This window comes from Cornus florida, unplaced genomic scaffold (genome assembly GCF_030987335.1).
Source record: "Cornus florida cultivar Cherokee Brave unplaced genomic scaffold, ASM3098733v1 CherokeeBrave_3.0.0_Hap2_Chr05, whole genome shotgun sequence".
NCBI classification, from domain to species: domain Eukaryota; kingdom Viridiplantae; phylum Streptophyta; class Magnoliopsida; order Cornales; family Cornaceae; genus Cornus; species Cornus florida.
Window position 1 is genome coordinate 79,723,433 of NW_026775575.1, and position 5,500 is coordinate 79,728,932.

At 37.5% G+C, this 5,500-nt stretch overlaps 1 long non-coding RNA gene across 1 annotated transcript; it reads left to right on the forward strand.

The window, feature by feature from the left end:
• Positions 1-508: 508 nt before the first annotated feature.
• Positions 509-1,950, forward strand: LOC132310256 (uncharacterized). The gene is made up of 2 exons (XR_009482585.1): positions 509-719; positions 1,694-1,950. It is a non-coding gene; the product is annotated as an uncharacterized LOC132310256 (long non-coding RNA).
• The last annotated feature ends 3,550 nt before the right edge of the window (positions 1,951-5,500 follow it).

The following is a 5,500-nucleotide window of genomic DNA, read 5'->3' on the forward strand; positions in this document are numbered from 1 at the left end:
CCACAGATGGACAACGTTCACAATGTCTTTCATGTATCGATGTTATGAAAGTACGAGCCGGATCCATCTCACATTTTGAGTTGGGTTGATGTGGATATTGATGAGGATGTTTCCTACGAGGAAGGACCAGTTCAGTTTCTTGACACACAGCAGAAGGTGTTGAGGAACAAGACAATACCAATGGTGAAAGTCCTTTGGAGACACCACGGAGTCGAGGAGGCTATTTGGGAGCTTGAACAGGAGGTTCGGTCCAAGTATCCAGCGTTGTTTTCTTCCTCAGGTATGTCTTGATTTCGGGGACGAAATCTTTTAAAGTTGGGGAGAATGTAATGTTTGTGTCTTATATATGTATGTGGTGCATTTTGTTTATATGTGGAGTATTTTGAAATAAAAAGAAAAGGGAAAAGAAAAGAAAATCGGCGGGACCCACCACCCACTCAAACATATGGTTTAGAGACTTTTTTTTTATGCTCATTCTCTCTCCCTGCTGAATCCTCTCTCTCGGCTAGTGCTCTATCTCTCTGCCTTTTTCTTTTTCTTTTTCCTTTGCAACTTGAATCTTTGATTAATTCATCATCTCTTGGTAGATTTGGGTGCCGTTTGAGGCAAAACGAAGCTTCTATCGAGCTCTACGCATCCATACCAACAATTCCAGATTTGGTGCACCCTTTGAACTTCGAAATTTAGGACCCATTTTCTAGGGTTTGCTCATTTTTGAGGTAGGGGCATCTTAATCCACTCTCTTCTTGTTCCATTGTGAGTTATGTTTTTTTTTGTTGTGCTAGACATGCTAAATTTGAGAATTAATTACTTCAATGATGTGTAAGTAATGTTTAGAGAAAATTCATGTCTTAGGGTTATGACTTGTCTATGTGAAAAGCTTGTATAGATGATGGTTTTATGGTGTTTTTTGTGAATTACACCCCTTTTATGTGCTAACATGCTTTACTTGGGGATTAATTGTGTTAATGATTATTTTAATGTTGTCTAGAGAAATGTATGTTTATGCACATGTGATGTATTATGTGAAAAGCATGCCTATGTGTTGAGTTTATGTCTACTATGTGTAAACTTGCTGAAAGGGATGTATGAGACCATGCTTAATTGTATTGTGCCAAAATTTCACATTGTCATGATATTGAGATTATATGTACATTCTTGGACATGTCATTGGGATGCATGAAATGGGAGAATTTGTCTTGAAATGAAAATGAGGAATTTTTGGGAGATGATAGTTTTTGTGAAATGGTTTTGATAAACCCGGTCGCTGTGGGGTTACCAACGAGCCGGAGGTTAATATAGCCTAGAGGGGACTAGGGAGTCGCCTTAGTGTGGTTGAGCTAGCTGGGCCCCATAATGACGCCACGGGGTTACCAAGGGTCAGGGACACTAGCCAATCCTCCTCTCATGTCGCGGCGGGGTTACCAAAGAGCGGGTTGTATTAACGTTTGAAAGTGATGGTTTTGAGAATGAAAATAGGGAGTGTCATTGACATGCATTGCATGTTATTGCATTGCATTGCATTGGTTATAATTGGAATTGAATTGTATGTTGTATTTGATCCCCTACGTTGTATGATCCCTATCTCCCATTGGCCTATGCTTTGGTTGAATTCATAAGGACACAAGATTTGTGTCTTAAGTGTCACCTATTGAGCATATAGCTCACCCTACTATTTATACATTCTTTTCAGGTCTTGGAAAAGAACCGGTGGACGACAACCCACCTCAAGCTTGAGCGATACTAGAAGCTCACTTTTGTGTCTTTTGTATATCTCCCATTATTTTTGCAAAGCACTAAAAGTGTGAAGGTGTATATGTATATTTTGCAAAACTTTGTCATGTAATGTAATTAAGGTATTTGATGATATTTTGGATATGAATTTGATAACATGTAAACCTTATTGATGAATGGGGAGAGTAATACTAGTTTGAAGTATTATTGAGGTCATTTGATTGTGTATTATCATCTACTATTGCCGTGAATTCGGAATTTGAGCCATGATAAGTTTAAAAATGAATTTAAACAGGTTGCGGTAGGTCCATTTTTAGGGGAGGTTATGCCGAATTTTTTAAAAAAAAAAAAATTCTTGGCATTAGGTTTGGGATCGTTACATGGTCATTAAGTACCAACTTCCCAAGTGGAATATGACTATATACCTAGTGGTCCGAAACCAGTCTCTATAATTTTACAAGAACTGTGGACAAATATATACGTATAAGGTTGCAAACGAGTCGATTTGTTTAATGAACACAATTCGGACTAGGCTTAATAAAAGCTATACATGTAAGGTTACAAACGAGTCGATTTGTTAATAAACAATTAGGACTAGGCTCAATTAAAGCTCAGCATCAGACATGCTACGTACAGCAGCCGTCAATCAGCTGTTTGTTTCACGTTCTCTAGGACGATCTTTTTTTTTTTTTTTTTTTTTTTTGCCCTTTTTGTTCCATCTTTTCTTATCTAACCACATTAGGCTCTTCATACTCAGATTCTTTGAGGACTACAAGGTTAAGGATGTTCTCAAACAAACTCAAGGATTCTAGGGAGGCTAGATGTCACGCCCCACCACTGCAGGCAACACACAAGGGTTGAGGAGGACTGCACATGGCGTTTGCATGGCATGAGGATAGTGGAGTTATAAAAGTATCAGCATAGCATGTAATGTCTGTAAATTAAAAAGAAAAAGAAAAAGAGAAAAGAAAAGAATTTTTGGTGGGTCCCACCACTAAGCCTTAAGTGGCTAGAAACCATTTTTGGTCTCTTATTCTTTCTCTCTCCCCGTATCTATCTCTCTCTCTCAATTTTCTATTTCATTTTGCTTTCTTTTTCAACCCAATCTTTGAGGCAATATTTATTCTTCGTTACTTGGCGGATTTAGGTGCCGTTTGAGGAAAAACAAAGCTCACGTCAAGCTCTACGCATCCATACCAGAAATTCCAGCTTTTAGCCTCTCCTTAGAGTTTGAAATTTGTGACCCATTTTTAAGGGTTTTGGTGCAAACTTGAGGTAGGGACACCTTAAACAACTACCTTCTTGTTCCATTGTGAGTTATAATCATTTGTTATGCCAAGCATGCTTAATTAGAAGTTAATTGTATCAATGATTATTTTAAATGTTGTCTAGAGAAATTCATGTATTTGAATGTGAGTTGTTTTATGCGTAAAGCATGCTTAAATGTATTTTGATGTATCTTAATGTGTTAATAATTACTTGGGAGATGTTGAACATGTTGAATGTTTCATTTTATGGTGTAGAATTTTAAATGCCATGACATTGAATGTATGGAACATAGATACATGCACATACCATTGGGTTTGCATGAAATGGGAGAAATTGTTCTTGAAATAAATATGGGGAATTTCAGAGAAGTGTTTTTGATGAAATGGTTTTATGCGAAACCTGGTCGCTGCGGGGTTACCAACGGGCCGGAGGTTAATATAGCCTAGAGGGGACTAGGGAGTCGCCCTAGCGTGGTTGAGCTAGCTGGGCCCTGTCACGCCCTGATAATTCCAATAAAATTCTCGATTTATACAAGATCAGATACATCAAAATACACCCAGGATCACAAAAAAAAAAAATGCCCTCTTTTATACAAAGTCAGATTCCTCAAAAATACAAAAAAAAATCTCCAAATAAAAAATAAATCCTCCACGTCGACTCTTCATCCTAAGCCCATTTCTAGCCATTCCCGTTCATCTTCGGTACCTGAAACTGGAGGGTGGTGAGACAAAAAGTCCCAATAGGAAAAACCATAACAAGAATTTCATGGAGGTTTAATAAAACAGCTTCATAACATAAATATATACATTTAATACATATGCATTTAATTAAAAATATTTAATAAAAACATTAAAGCAAAACCTCCCCATGCCATTCAAGGTATAGAGAACCATACACTGAAAAGAGATTAATTCTCCACTGGATCACCAAGTCTCCAAGCTTCCGCTGTGCCCTCTGCAACTCTCGTCTTACTCACTGTCTGCTCAAACTATCTCTGTCTCGGCTCTCTTTTTATTCTCCACTTTTTCTCCTCAATTTCTTTCTCTGTTACCCACACAAACCCAAAGCACACCCATACAATTTATAAGCCTTTCACCACCGACACAAAATCCCACCTTTGCTCAAAACCCACGTGCATAAAGGAGCCTAAGTCAAAAAGTGGGTCTGCCAAAAATCAATTCATTTCTATCTTCATCATTGCAATACCAAACAATACCAACTATCAGCCACCAAAATGCCAAGCCACGTGAAGAATTTTCAGAGCAAAGGAGATTGTGTCAAACAATAATCCTTGTGGGTCCTAGAAAAAAGAAAAAAAGCCATCATCACTTTTATCTTTCCTTTTCATCTCACCAATTCTACCGCCACACTCTCCTTTTCCTTTTTTCTTCATATACATTAAATATATATATACATACACACACACACATATATACCATCATGTATAAAATATATATACAAGATCAAACCAAACAACTTTAGTGGGACCCGCCAACTAGCTCATCACTACTTTAATTTTCCTTTGCATTTTCAGCCACCTGCTCTATTTTCTTCTCAGATGCAACAAAACATATAAAATATGTAAATATATACTATAAGTCTCCAATTAAATAAAATAATCAATCTTTCATAATTAAATTAAAATTCATAAAATAAATTAAAATCTAAAAAAAAAAAAAAAATCGAGTTATCACAATCTCCACCACTTAAAAAGAATTTCGTCCTCGAAATTCAAATCCAACAGTCCGAAAACCCAAAAATACCAACAACCACAAAACCAAAATCCAAATCCTTACCCCAGGCGATGTGAGATATAATGATATGTAGGACGTTGTGGTAGCTGACAGTGCTAGTCACCCGCCCACACACTCTGTAACCGTTGTGGTAGCTAGTCGATGTGTCACCCTCCCACCCACTAAAAAAAAAACAAATCTGGGCTACCTGCCCAACTACACCAACTAAACATCACAGTAGCGGCCGGTGAACGCCATCCGCCCATACACACCCGACTACAAGTGGTAGCTCACCAGTGCTACACACTCGCCCACTCACACCCGTCTACATCATCACTATACCCACACTTCCGGCTGGGTACAGCTCTGATACCATTTTTGTCACTCCCCGATAATTCCAATAAAATTTTCGATTTATACAAGATCAGATACATCAAAATACACCCAGGATCACAAAAAAAATGCCCTTTTTTATACAAAGTCAGATTCCTCAAAAATACAAAAAAAAAATCTCCAAATAAAAAATAAATCCTCCACGCCGACTCTTTATCCTAAGCCCGTTTCTAGCCATTCTCGTTCATCTTCGGTACCTGAAACTGGAGGGTGGTGAGACAAAAAATCCCAATAGGAAAAACCATAACAAGAATTTCATTGAAATTTAATAAAACAGCTTCATAACATAAATATATACATTTAATACATATGCATTTAATTAAAAACATTAAAGCAAAACCTCCCCATGCCATTCAAGGTATAGAGAACCC